Source organism: Ornithorhynchus anatinus, chromosome 4, assembly GCF_004115215.2.
Source record: "Ornithorhynchus anatinus isolate Pmale09 chromosome 4, mOrnAna1.pri.v4, whole genome shotgun sequence".
NCBI classification, from domain to species: domain Eukaryota; kingdom Metazoa; phylum Chordata; class Mammalia; order Monotremata; family Ornithorhynchidae; genus Ornithorhynchus; species Ornithorhynchus anatinus.
The window spans coordinates 67,748,970-67,764,530 of record NC_041731.1 but is presented as its reverse complement, the minus strand read 5'-3'; positions in this window follow the sequence as shown (position 1 = coordinate 67,764,530).

Genomic DNA, 15,561 nt, shown 5'->3' with positions numbered 1-15,561 from the left:
CAAAGGCAGCCAATAGGATGAAAAAGACTGGGATGGAGTAAGGTCTTTCAGAATTGGGAAGAAAGAGATCAAGAGACATTCCTTGATTTATCCTGGTCATGACAAAACATGAGATGTTCATCACTGAATGCACAGCTTAGAATGTTCCATAAGTCTGTGTAACATTCTATCCAAGCCATAAGTCTGGCAGAGCTGATTATATCTATAAATTAGGAGCATCTTCTCAGGGCATATGTTATGGAGGATAGAAAGGCATCTCTTTTGATCCTTATTTTAGAATTTCACCCAGGATAAAAATAGTTGTTTTTTTTAATGATACTTAAGTGCTTACTATGTGTCATGTACTAAGTACTGGGGTAAATGAAGCGGCATGGCAGAGTGGATAGAGCATGGGCCTGGGGGTCAGGAGGACATGGGCTCTAAACCTGGATTCACCGATTGTCTGTTCTGTGACCTTGGGTAAGACACTTCCCTTCTCTCTTCCTCAGCTACCTCATCTGTAAAATGGAGATCAAGACTGTGAGCCCCGGGGACAGGGCCTGTGTCCAACCCTATTTGCTTGTGTCCACCCCAGTGCTTAGTATAGAACCTGGCACATAGTAAGTGCTTAACAAATACCATTATTACTATTAATATTATACAATTTGGACACAGGCTTTGTCCTGCATGGGGCTCACAGTTAAGGAATGGGGAGATTGTCTAACTTCTCTTGAGACTGGATCTGGAGGTCAGCCAAACATTTTAGTAAGCCGAGTGCATTTTTCACAAAAGCCTTTCATTATCTGTTGGTCAGTTTCCTGCTTTGAAAGCATAATCACTACCTCACACTTTTTTTGACAATAAATTCTTTCTTTATGGAAAGGATGCAGATTGTGGAGCAGGAAGAAATTGCTCAGTGAGTCAGTCTCACTATAGTATCAGGAATAGGGCGATTAACATGTCAAGGAGGTTGAATCAAATGAAGTTTGCATAAAGCAGCAGCAAACTGAGGATACTTTCCAAATTGGTAATTTGAATTGAAATAGAAAGAGATTCCAATCGTTTGCCCTTTAGTGTGCCTGATTATAACCCAAAATGGGCTTCTTTGTGAATTTATCCATGCCATCTCTAATAGACCTCCAAAGTGATGCAGTTTTCTGAGCTGCTTTGTCAGCTTGCTAACAGCCATACCAGAATAATTTTAGCCTGGTCCCCAGTTACATTAGTGACGTTGAACCTCTTAAAAATGTTATCTCTGCAGCAAGAAATTTGGTAAATGAAAAGCTTCTCTTTTAACTTCTTTTTCTGCTTCTTCAAAATTTTAAATTCAAGTTATGACATTTGAATGTGATGATTCTTGCTTTCTGACTCATGTTAGCCATGGTGCGTATGCTTTCCTCATTCACTGACCTAGTGTCTGTTAAACATTCCCAAAATGCCTAACTCAATGAAAATCCTTTGGTAGGTGATTGAATGCCAAACATGAAGTACCTGTATATGGAAGACACCAGCTGATGTAGTTGACTTGTGTGAAAGAAGAGTTAACAACTGAATTGAGTTAACTTTTGCCTTTTCTTTTCCTGGGTGAGCTCTCATGTCTTTGGCAAGCTCCACACCAAGTGAGTTAATCGATAAATCAACTGATGGTAGTTATTGAACACTTACTGGGTTCAGAGCACTCTTCTAAGCACATGGGAGTGAACACTTCAGTTGGTAGACATGGTCCCTTCCCAAGAGGAGGTTATAATCTAGTAGGAGACACACAGTAAAATACATTACAGATAGGGGAAGGAACAGAATGTAAAGTCATGATCATAAATGCTGTGAGGTGATTATCAAAGTGCTTAGGGGTGTGATCACAAGTACCTTGGTGATGCAAAAGAAAGGGAGAATATAGTGGGGAAATGAGAGGTAGGTCAGGGAAGGCTTCCTGGAGAAAATATGATTTTTTTATGGCTTTAAAGATGGGGAGAGTGGTGGTCTATTAGATTTGAATGAGGAGGGAGTTTCAATTAAAATGGTATGTACTGAGTGCTTATTGTATGCAAAGAACTGTGCTAAGCAACTGGGAGAGTACAATACAAAGGAGTTGGTAAACGTTTCCTCCCCACAGGGAAAGTCTAGAGGGTGAGACAGAAATTATGGGTATGAACATAAGTGCTGTGCATGGGGTGAATATCAAGTGCTTAAACAGGACAGGTCCAAGTGCAGAGATGATGCAGAAGGGAAAGGGAGTAGGTGGAATGAAGGCCTCTTGGTAGAGATGTGATTTTAGTAAGCCTTTGAAAGTGGGGAAAGTACTAGCCTGTCAGATATGAAGTTGGAGGAGTTTCAGGTCAGAAGGAGGTTGTGGGCAAGGTGGGTGGTAAAATAGACAAGATGGAAATACAGTAAATAGGTTGGCATTAGAGAAGTGAGAGGAATGGAGAGCAAGGATATTTAGGGGAGTGAGCTAATTGAAAGTCTTAAATTTGATAGTAAGCTTCTGCTTAATGCTGAGAAGGAAAGGCAACTATTGGAGGTTTTTGAGGACTGGAGGACATGTGCACGGAAAAATGATCTGGATAGCAGAATAAATAATATAAGGAAGAGATGGACACAGGGAGACCAATGAGGATGATGCAGTAGTCGATCCAGGATGTGACCAGTTTCTAGACCTTTTTTAGAAAAATGATCCAGGCAGCAGAGGAACACAAGTATTGAAGAAAGGAAAGGCTGGAGGTGGGGAAGTAGCAATGAGGCTTATGTAGTAGTTGAGGCTGGATGTGATAAACTGATGCAGCCATGGGCTGCATAATACTGTTGTCACCCCTACCCTGGGATTCCTGGCAATAGGAAAGTCAGAAGCAGAGAGTGAAGGTGATTGACGAGGCAGTAAGGCAGGTATATTCTCCCGGTAGGCAGGAGCTGGAAGCCTGGTAACCTCCCACACTCCAAGGGCTTATAGTAATAATTGTGGTATTTGTTAAGCACTGTACTAAGTGCTGGGGTGGATACAAGGAAATTGATTTCGGGCTTGGTAAGAGACAACCCAATCAATCAAGCAATGGTATTTATTGAACATTTACTGTTCACAGAGCACTGTACTAAATGCTTGGGAGAGTACAATACAACAGAGTTAGTAGATACGTTCCCTGCCCACAGCTAACTTACAAGCACAGTAAACTAGAGCACAGTCTAAATCAAACTTCAAAAAGGTTTGTTATAGTATTAAGAAAAATCTGCAATTAAAAAAACTTTGAATTGCAGCATGGGAGAATTAATCGATCTGTTATTCTATAGTTAATGATATTTAAGCACCTACTATGTGCCAGGAACTGTACTAAGCACTGGGGTCAATACAAGATCATCAGATTGGACACAGTCCCTGTTCTACATGGGGCTCACAGTTTTAATCTCTATTTTATGGTTGGGGTAGCTGAGGCACAGAGAAGTGAAATGACTTGTCCAAGGTCATACAACAGACATGGCAGAACTGGGATTAGGACTCAAGTCCTTCTGACTCCCAGGCCCATGTTCTATCCACTAAACCACGCTGCTTCTCTACTAGTCCACCCTGCTTCTCTATGTGCTTACTATATGCAGAGTATTATATGGAGTGTTGGGAGAGTACAAACAACAGAATTAACAAACACATTCCCTGCCCATAACAAGCTCACAGTCTAGAGGTCATAACATTTCATAACCTGGAAGTGGTGACCTGGGTTTCTTTGGAACAGACCCAACAGCAAGTTCATTGAGATCTATCTATCTATCGTGAAATCAATTTGACAGATACAATGGAACCTCCTTTTCTCTCTACATTCCTTTTCTGCACTATGGCAGAGCCTACTGAGGACAGATATCTGTGCAGGGATTTTTCCAGTAGCAAACCTGATTTTGACCTGAATTTGTGCAGACAAGCTGTCAGCACAGGCTAGTGTTGTACTAACGTTGTTGTTATTCACAATACTACTAATAATGAATATAATACTACATTTGCTAAGCACTTACTATGTGCCAAGCACTGTACTAAGTACTGGGGTAGATACAAGATAATCAGAGTGGGCACAATACCTGTTTGAAATGAGGGCCACAATCTAAGGTATAAAATCTCCATATCATAGGTTAGAAACTGAAGCACAGAGAAATTGAATGATGTGCTCAGGGTCATCCAGCCAGAAGGCAAGTGATGAAACTGGGAATAGACCCCAGGTCCTCTGACTCCCAGACCTTTGCTCTTTCCTCTAGGCCATACTGATTTCCACCTGCACTAGTTCTTTATCAAAGTCATCCCAAGACCCTGTAGTCAGGTATAATAATAATAATAATGTTGGTATTTGTTAAGCTCTAACTAGGGCCCAGCACTGTTCTAAGTGCTGGGGTAGATACAGGGCAATCAGGCTGTCCCACGTGAGGCTCGCAGTCTTAATCCCCATTTTCCAGATGAGATAACTGAGGCACCGAGAAGTGAAGTGACCTGCCCAAAGTCACACAGCTGACAGGTGGAGGAGCCGGGATTCGAAACCATGACCTCTGACTCCCAAGCCCGGGCTCTCTCCACTGAGTATCCATCTGAAGGACGGACAGTTTTGCAGATGTTCTACATACCCATCTTGGGAGGCCTCAGGGCAGTTTCTCAAGGCCAAAGAGGCTCACTAGGTTGGAAGAAAAGAAGAACTTTGGCTTCCAGACTCCAAATGGGAAGCAGCATGGCCTAGTGGCAAGAGTATGGGCTTGGGAGTCAGAGAACGTGGGTTCTTATCCTAGCTCCACGACTTGTCTGCTGGATGACTTTGGACAAGTTACTTAACTTCTCTGTGCCTCAGTTATATCATCTGTAAAATGGGAATAAAGGCTGTGAGCCCCACATGGGGCAATCTGATTACCTGGCATCTACCCCAAGCACTTAGAACAGTGCTTGGTACATAGTAAGTGCTTAACAAATACCATACTTAATACTAATTATTATTAAATGGGAATAAGATTGGAGGATGAAAGAGGATGTTGCATTTAAGAGCTATTTTAAGACTTCTGTTCTTATCGCCTGGTGTGAAACCCCAGGATTCAACAAGAACAGTTTTGCTGTTTGGGAGAGTACAGTATAACAGAAGTGGTCAGAAGGTGCTGACAGTCTAATGGGGGAAACAGACTAAATTAATAGCAGATATGTACTCAGTATATACCAAATGAAGCTTCCCCAAGAGTTTCTCCTGTTCCCCTGGGGGGGAAGTGTGTGGAAGCACAACAGTGAAACAACAAATTATTGTAAATCATCTGCAGTTAAGACCAAAGATTAAAACCCTGGGTAACAGGTGCCAATGGGCAGATTTGCACTATCATCAGTGAGGCTAACATACTCTCTCAAGGGCTTAGTACAGTGCCCCTGCACACAGTAAGCTTACAACAAATACCACTGATTGACTGGTTGCCGAAGGATGCAACCTCCCAAGAAGAAGCAGCAGCTATGTGGGTTCTCTGTGGGCAGGTTATGTCTGTTATATTATGTTATGTGTCTGTTATATTTGCAAATATTTGAAAATACCACTGATTGGTTGCTGGAGGATGAAACCTCCCAAGAAAAAGCAGCAGCTATTTGAGTTCTCTGTAGGCAGGTTATGTGTCTCTTGTATTATGTTGTACTATCCCAAGTGCTTAGAACACTGCTTTGCACATGGTAAGCGCTCAATACATACAATTGACTGATTGATTCTGGATCTTTTGTCGGCCCTAGCATCCCCATTTTGAGGCTGCTTGCTTTCTGTTTCTCTGATTATCCCTGATGCTTCCCAGATGGAGATGTTTTATTCTCTGACAACTTCAGACACTGACAACCTTCCCTCCAGTCCTTCTTGCCAATCTCAAATTGGGACTTTCCCAATCATCTGCTAATAGTCGATTTTCTGAAACCTTCTGTAATCCTTGGCAGGAGGATAGTTCTAAGAAATCAAAATGATTTCATTCTTAATAGACTTAAGAGTTAAAGATATTGGATATTAATATGGAATGTTCAGGGTAAGCATCTGGTTTTACAGATAAATTCAGATTTTATTCATTTCTATTTTCAATCTCTGGGCCCTCGAAAAGGTTGAGTCTTCACAACAGAAGAGTATTTTTTGAAGAAATGAACTCATCTCTGTCATTCAACCCACATATTCAATCTGCCACCAAATCCTGTTGTTCTACCTTCACAATATCACTAAAATCCACTACCACACTGATCCAAGCACTTATCCTATCATATCTTGACTATTGCATCAGTCTCCTTGCTGACCTCCTTGCTTCCTCACTTCAGTCCATACTTTACTCTGGTATCGAGATTATTTTTCCAAGAAAACGCTCAAGCGACATCTTCCCACTCCTGACTCAATTGTAATCCTTATTCACCCCACCCTAAACCCTATGGCACAATTATATACCTGAAATTTATTTTAATGTCTGTTTCCCCCACTAGACTGTAAGCATCTTTGTGTATCTCCTCTGTCATATTGTACTCTCCCAAATGCTTAGTACAGTGCTCTGAACAGTCAGTGGTCAATAAATACTATAGATTGGTTGATTCACTTGATGCGTGTCATTTCTGAATATGGCAACGGTATCTCCCTTAAGAAAAAGAGCATGGCCTAATGGAAAGATCATAGTGGTAGTATGTAACTGTCAGTGCTCAAATCAATCAGTAGTATGGAACACTTTATCAAATTTTTTGGGTCAGTATCTCCTCACTCATCAAAGGGAGTTTTTTATACAAAAGAATGCAATCTAGTTGTTAATGTCCATATCCCACACATTCCCTTGTTTTAAAAACTTTCTCTTCCTTCATAGGTAAATATGGGGAGATAGAAAAAACCTTAGGCTAAACATGCAGTTCAATTTGTAAACACCTAGGTGGGATAGGTACACGAAGTAGAAATCAACACTATTATGTTGTGTATTTCAGCAATGGCTTAAGTGTAATATTGCACTTTACCCTGTCTATGTTGCATGTAAAGCAACAGATTCCTAGTCAGAGGGTCTTGAAAAAATGGTTAGAAGTTCATATCAGGGAACAGAGAATTGTACCATTATATAATGCCTCCATGGAAAATGTGATTAGGTTTAATGTGAGGGTGATGATGATGGACAAGTGTCAGTCAAGTCTCAAAAACCTCAGGGCTGAGAAGCTGCAGAAAAATTGATTCTAGTGCTAGTAATTTTTCCCAGTGCTACTCACACTCAGATCTCTGCCAGTTTGTTCCCGCTGGGGTCCAGAGTGCAACACAAAGTAATAATTGCAATAATAATTGTGGTATTTAAGTGCTTACTGTGTGCCAGGCACAGTACTAAGTGCTGGGTTGGATACAAGCAAGTCGGTTGGAGACAGTCCCTTGTCCCTCTTGGGGCTTCCAGTCTCAATCCCCATTTTACAGATGAGGTAACTGAGGCACAGAGAAGTGAAGTGACTTACCCATGGTCTCACAGCAGACAAGTGGCCGAGCTAGGATTAGGACTCATGACCTTCTGACTCCCAGGCCTGTGCTTTATCCAGTATGCCATGCAAGCAGGGATGCATCACATTTTCCTTGGCAAACAGAATCTGAACCTGATGGTGATGGGAGATGAAATAGAAGTAGCAGAACACTTGTTGGGGCTATGCCATTGCGACTTAGTAGTACCGTTAGTACTTATTAAGCACATACTATATGCAGAGCACATTATACTAAGTATTGGGGAAGAATAAAGAGGTGGGAATTAGATAAATTGGGTAAAGGTTTCTGACCAGTGAGCCACCTGGCATGCCTCGAGTGATGGACACACCCAGAACCAGCCCAAACTACAGAAGAACCAGGCACAGGCCAGATATACATTTAGTTTGGAGCATCACTAATATCCCGCAAACATCTTTGGTTAGACTCAACACGAATCCTAAAAATATAACCTGCTAGCCTAGGCAGGGAAGTCCACACTGGTTACTGAGATGGTTTCCCTGGCAATCTTCTGCAGTTCTGTTACCCCCAGAACAATAAGGCCCTGTCAATCAATCAATCAATGATTTTTATTGAGTATTTACTTTGTGCCGGACACTATAATAATAATTATGGTAGTTAAGTGTTTCTTATTTGCCAGGCACTGTACTAAGCGTTGGTGTGGACACAAGCAAATCAGGTTGGACACAGTTCTATTCCACATGGGGCTTATAGTCTCAATCCCCATTTTACAGATGAGGTAAATGAGGCACAGAGATTTGAAGTGACTTGCCCAAGGTCACACAGCAGACATGGAAGAGGTTGGATTAGAGCCCATGACCTTGTGGCTCCCTGGCCCATACTCTACCCACTATTCCATCCTACTTCTGTACTTCTGTATTTTGAGAAGCAGCTTGGCCCAGAGGATAGACCACAGGCTTGGGAGTCAGAGGGACATGAGTTCTAATCCCGCCTCCACCACTTGTCTGCTGTGTGACCTTAGGGAAGTTGCTTCACTTCTCTGTGCCTGTTACCTCATCTGTAAAATTGGAATTAAGACTGTGAGCCCCATGTGAAATATGGATGGTGTCCAACCTGATCATGTTGTATCTAACCCAGGACTTAGAACAGTACCTGGCACATAATAAGTGCTTAGTGAATACAATTAATATTATTATTTGATGTAGTGGATAGAGCATGGGCCTGGGACTCAGAAGGACCTGGGTTCTAATTCTGCCTCTGCCACTTGTCTGCTGTGTGACCTTGGGCAAGTCACTTCACTTCTCTGTGCCTCATTTACCTCATCTGTAAAATGGGGATTGGGTCTGTGAGTCCCACGTGGGACAGGGACTGTGTCCAACTCAATTTACTTGTCTCTACTGCAGTGCTTAATACAGTGCCTTGCACACAGTCAGGGCTTAACAAATACCGTAATAAATGCAAGGGAGAGTATACTATAACAAAGTTGGTAGTCACATTCACTGCCCACAAGGAGCTTCCAGTTGAGGTCATAGTCACTTGGGTCACTTATAAGAGGGCTGTAATTAACCCCCAGGTCTCCATAAACTATGCTGGACCTGCAGGGGACCAAATTGTCTGCTGAGTTCAAGTATGTCCTCTGTTAGCTCGAATCAGATTGCAAGTTATATTGGTTTCTGTGGCAGTTCCTGAAATAAAAGCCACAGGCAGCCATAATCAAGTGTAATCATTCTTGAGAGCTTAATGAGATTTATTGTCTCATCAAAAGATATCCAAGTGTTACTTCCTTCTGGATCAGAGAAAAAGCTACTGTAAGGCTCAAAGACAAGGACCTGAGAGTATTTTGTTGGTTTTCAAGATGAGAAAAAGTGTCTTAAAATGCTGGAGGGGGTAATTAAGAATGGCTATTAGTAAGACTGTAGGTGAACATAGCTTTTGCTTATCCAATAGATAAAGAACTGATAAATTAGCTTGCTAATTGGCCTTCTGTAAAATAAATATTTCTGGCAATCATCCCACCTCTGAATTTTTTTTTCTTTTGCAAGACATTCTTTGCAGTTTGGTGAAACTTGGGTTGAAGGTGTATTTTTGATGCTATTTTTTATACATATTTTCATCTGGTCTTTGAATGTTATTTATTTGTCCAGTGTCAACTATATTTATGAAAAATAACTAGTTACGTAAATATTCAAATTGTTTTGAAAATATATTTGAAAAATATATACTGTGAAATGTATTTGTGGGGCAACATTTGATAATTGCATAGAACAAGTTAATTTTAAATACTATTTTTTGACAGAGAAATAGTTCATACTGTTCATTTCATATTGTAGTTGCAAAATTAATACCAGGGTGGATCCTTTTCATCTCAAACCTAAAATCTAAATGATAATTATTTCCATCTTTTATAGTATTACTTCACCTTCATCTTGTATATCTCAAAACCTACCTTTAACCCACATTTCCATGTTCTCCCTCAGGCCTGGAATTCCCTCCCCCTTTATAAAAAAATACTCATCCACTCTCCCCATCTTTAAACCTTTACTAAAACCACACCTTCTTCAAACACCTTCTTCTTCAGTCAAGCATATTTGAGTGCTTACTGTGGGCAGAGCACTGGTACTAAGCACTTGATAGGGTACAACACAAAAAGATAGACAAATTCCATGCCAACAATCAGCTTAGAGTCTAGAGCAGGAGACAGACATTAATATGAATAAATTACAGGTATGTACGTAAAGTGCTGGGTGGGTGTGAATAAAGTGAGCAAGTCAGGGTGACACAGAAGGGAGTGGGAAAAGAGGAAATGAGGACCTAGTCAAGGAAGGCTTTTTGGAAGAGATATGCCTTCGATAAGGCTGTAAAGAGGGGGAGAGTAATTTTCTGTGGACTATGAAAAGCGAGGGCATTCCAGGGCAGAGGCAGGATGTGGGTGAGTGGTCAGAGACAAGGTAGACAAGATCAAATTATAGCCAGTGGGTTGGCATTAGAGGAGCAAAGCTGGTAGGCTAGATGTAGTAGAATAGCAAGGTGAGGTAGTAATAATAATAATAACGTTGGTATTTGTTAAGCGCTTACTATGTGCCGAGCACTGTTCTAAGCGCTGGGCTAGACATAGGGGAATCAGGTTGTCCCACATGGGGCTCACAGTCTTAATCCCCATTTTACAGATGAAGTAACTGAGGCTCAGAGAAGTTAAGTGACTTGCCCACAGTCACACAGCTGACAAGTGGCCGAGCCGGGATTTGAACTCATGACCTCTGACTCCAAAGCCCGTGCTCTTTCCACTGAGCCACGCTGCTTCTCTAGGAGGTAGCAGGGGGCAAAGAGATTGAGTGCTTTAAAACCAATGATAAGGAGTTTTTCTTTGATGAGGTAGTGAATGGGAAACCACTGGGAGTTTTTGAGGAGTGAGGAAAAGTGTACTGAATGTTTTTGTAGAAAAATGATCTGAGCCAGGAGTGGGAAGAGACCAGAGGTAGGGAGGTCAGAAAGGAGGCTTATAAAGTAATCAAGGCAGGATAGGATAAGTGCAAGGACAGATTTTAAAATAAATAATAATAAGTAATTTGGGTATTTAGGTGCTTACTATATGCCAGGCACTGCACTAAGCACTAAATTGGATACAAGCAAATCAGGTTGAACACAGTCCCTGTCCCACATGGGGTTCACAGTCTCAATCCCCATTTTACAGATGAGATAACGGAAGCACAGAGAAGTGAATTGAGTTGCCCAAGGTCACATAGCAGACAAGTGGCAGAACAGGATTAAGACCTCTGACCTTCTGACTCACAGGCCTGTGCTCTATCCACTACTCCAACCTGCTGGTTATGAAGGCTGAACCAACAGGATTTAATGACAGTTTGAATATGTGGATTGAATGGGAGAGAGGAGTCAAGGATAACACCAAGGCGAGCCTAGGAAGATGGTGGTGCTGTCTATAGTGATGGAAAAGTCATAGGGCGGACAGGGTTTGGGTAGGAAGATAAGGAGTTCTGTTTTGGACATGTTAAGTTTGAGGAAATAGATATGTCCTGAAAACAAGAGGAAATGCAAAGGAGCAGAGAGGGCGAGAGATCAGGACTGGAGATGTAGATTGGGGAATCATCCACGTAGAAGTGTGGTCATTGAAGCCAAGGGAGTGAACGAATTGTCCAAGGGAGTGGGGTAGATGGAGAATGATAATTAATAATAATAATTATAGTATTTGTTAAGCACTTACTGTGTGCCAAGCACTGTACTAAGCATTGGAGTAGATACAAGGTAATCAGGTTGTGCCACGTGGGGCTCACAGTCTTAATCCCCATTTTTGCATATGAGGTCACTGAGGCACAGAAAAGTGAAGTGACTTGCCCAAGGTCACACAGCAGACAAGTCGTGGAGCTAGGATTAGAAACCACGTCCTCTGACTCCCAAGCCCATGCTCTTTTCAATAAGCCATGCTGCTTCTCTAATAGTTAGGGATTTAGAATCAAACCTGGAAGGACACCAATAGTTAGCAGGTGGGATGCATGATGGGGAGCCCACGAAAGACTGAGAATGAGTGGCGAGAGAGATAGGTGGAGAACCAGGAGATGGCAGTATTAGTGAAGCACTGAGAAGGGGGTGGGCAAAATTATATAAAGCAGTTGAGGAAGAGTAGGATGGAATAGAGGCTGTTGGATTTAGCCTTTGAGAGAGTGGTTTCTGTGGACTGAAGGGGACAGAAACCAGATTGGAGGGGGTCAAGGAGAGAATTGGAGGAGAGGAACTTGAGATAGTGGATGTAAACAACTCACTCAAGGAGTTTAGATAGCTCAATGGTAGGAGGGAGATGGGGCCATAACTGGAGGGAGCTGTGGAGTCATGGGAGGGTTGTTTTTTTTTTAGGGAAGGGAGACATGGGCATGTTAGAAAATAGTGGAGAAACCCCTGGAGAACAAGCCATTAATGGAGATCAGGGAGGGAAGGAGGAAGGGGTCAAGTATTTTGATAAACATTTTCCCTACTCCTTTCTGCATCTCCTATGGACTTGGATCTGTACCCTTTAAGCATTTGATATTCAACCTACCCTCAGCCCCACAACACTTATGTACACATTCATAATTTATTTTAATGTCTTCCTCTCCCTTTACATTGTTAGCTCCTTGTGGGCAGGGAATATATCTACAAACTCTATCATATTGTATTCTCCCAAGTGCTTAGTGTAATACTCCATGTATAGTAGTCAATAACTACCACTGACTGATTACTTCCCTGTTTTTGAACTTGGGAAAGTAACTTAAATTCTCTATACTTCAGTTACCTTATCTAAAATGGCGATTATTACACCTGCCTCTCTCACTCTCTTTGAGATATAGTGGAGATAAATGTGATAATATACACACAATTTTGGAAAAAATTAACACTACCAATTTTTAAAAAACTAGCTTCTTAAACTTTCATGATCATCCATTATTATTTTAGCTGTGACATATCTTCCCATTTTGATTGTAAGATCTTTGTGGACAGGGAACATAGCAGCAGCGTGTCTCAGTGGAAAGAACACGGGCTTTGGAGTCAGAGGTCATGGGTTCGAATTCCAGCTCCGCCACTTGTCAGCTGTATGACTGTGGGCAAGTCACTTAACTTCTCTGTGCCTCAGTTACCTCATCTGTAAAATGGGGATGAAGATTGTGAGCCCTACGTGGGACAACTTGATTCCCCTGTGTCTACCCCAGCACTTAGAATAGTGCTCTGCACATAGTAAGTGCTTAACAAATAACAACATTATTATTATCATTACATTTTACTTTCACAAGCTCTTAGTTGAATGCTCTGTATACAGTAAATGCCCATACTGTAAGCTTGAGGTGGGCAGGAAATATGTCTGTTTATTGTTGTATTGTACTTTACTAAGAGTTTAGAACAGTGCTCTGCATACAGTAAGCCTTCAGTAAATAAGATTGAATGAATACAAGCCATTGATTTGATTGATCAAGACTCTCACCTATAGCATCCAAAATCCACTGGCTGATTTTTACAATAAATTATACATTGTTATCAGGAGCAACTGTAAGTAGAGATTTTAGGATTTTCACATATTCTTCACAGCCATGGTGTTCTTCCAGCCCTTATTCCATAGCCAAGTTTTCATGAAGGTTCACTCTTTTTTTCCATGCTTCATAGGAAACCACTTGGGCCATCTTAGACGACAGTCTGAAGAAGACTGAGGTTATGTGCCAAGCCACCTGTAGCAAACAGTACCCAGAACCAAGGATCTCGATCCACATAGAACTTTGGTTAGGGGCACCACTGCTTTGATGAGATTATTTCCATGGGGAGAGCACAGAGTTTACACAGACTCTGACTATCCTGTCATGTGATGGTGTTTGTTTTTGCAGTGTGAGTGATGGATTATGTAGAGACTGTATGCTCACTGTGGCCAGGGAATGTATCTACCAACATTATGTTGTATGTTATGTGGTATGATGTATGTATGTTATGTATATGATATATGATGTATATCATATGATGTATGTTATGTTATGTTGTAGTCCAATATTACATTACATTATAACTTATAATATTGTACTCCAAGTTCTTAGTAAAATGCTCTGCACCAAGTAGAAGCTCAATAAAAACAATTGATTCGATCATCCAGAATCTCTCACCTCCTCCCCTATGGTCATGCATTACTTGATGAATGGTCCTCATCAGTCTAGTTAATACTCCAGAAACACTATTGTTGAAATCAGAGGCAAGATTGCTGTTCTTTTATACCACACTAGCTACTTCTTCATGAGTGAACCCTATTCAAATCTTTTTTTTTTTTGCAGCAAAATAAGATTTCCTCCACTCTAGAGCTATTGGCATGTTTGTAATTGGTTTAGAACAACCAATAATCTGAATTGTTCAACTGTTTTAAATAGTGATCTTAAAGCTCTGGGAAATTTTCAACTTTCATTTTCAGGAGACTTTCTGGTGCATGGATTCTGCCTTTTGATGTGCATTATGAATGCTCATTACATGAATGAACAATTAATAATAATAATGATTATGGTATTTAATGCTTGCTCTGTGCCAGGCACTGAACTACGTGCTGAGATGGATACAAGTAAATTGGGTTGGACACAGTCCCTGTCCCATGTGGGGCCTCACAGTCTCAGTCCCCATTTATAGGAGGTAACTGAGGCACAAAGATGTGGAGTGACTTGCCCAAAGTCACTCAGCAGACAAATGGCAGAGATGGGTTTAGGACCTATGACCTTCTGACTCAAGCCTGTGCTCTATCTACTATGCCACACCGTATCCTCTGTTTGCTCTGCTGAAAAAGATTGTATGTTCTACCTTCTAATCAAAACATCTTTGAATATCTTACTTTGTTGTCTTTTCCCTACCCACCCTTTTTTAGTGTCTTGAGTTCAGAGGAGGAAATTCTTTACTACTTAGGGGGAATTCAGAGAGAAGCAACTCATTGTTGCAGAGAAGCAGCGTGGCTCAGTGGAAAGAGCGTGGACTTGGGTGTCAGAGATCCTAGGTTCGAATCCAGGCTCTGCCACTTGTCAGTTGTGAGATGTGGTCAAGTCACTTAACTTCTCTGTGCCTCAGTTACCTCATCTGTAAAATGGGGATTAACTTTGAGCCTCTAGTGGAACAACCTGATTACCCTGTATCTACCCCAGTGCTTAGAGCAGTGCTCTGCACATAGTAAGCGCTTAAATACCAACATTATTATTATTATTATTGTGAAATGTAAGCTCCTCGTCCCCAGGGAATGTGTCTATCAAATATGTTATATTGTACTTTCTCAAGCATTTTATAAAGTGTGGTTCACACAGTAAATACTCAGTAAATAAAATGCATCAATTCATGTCAAAAATCTTTTCAGTATTTAGGGAATCCCTTTACTCTAGGCAATTCTGAGTAAGCAGCATGGACAAGCAAACAGAGCACGGGCCTGGGAATCTGAGGACTTCAGTTCTCATCACTGCCCCATCACTTGTCTGCTGTGTTATCTTGGGCAAATCACTTAACTTTTCTGTGCTCCAGTTACCTCACATATAAAGTGGGGATTAAAACTGTACAGCCCAGGTGGGATATGGACTGTGTCCAACATAATTAGCTTGTATCTACCCCAGAGTTTAGTATAGTTCTTGGCATGTAAACATTTAACAAATACCATTAAAAATAAAAAAGTCTCCAATGCTGATTTTTATCCAGT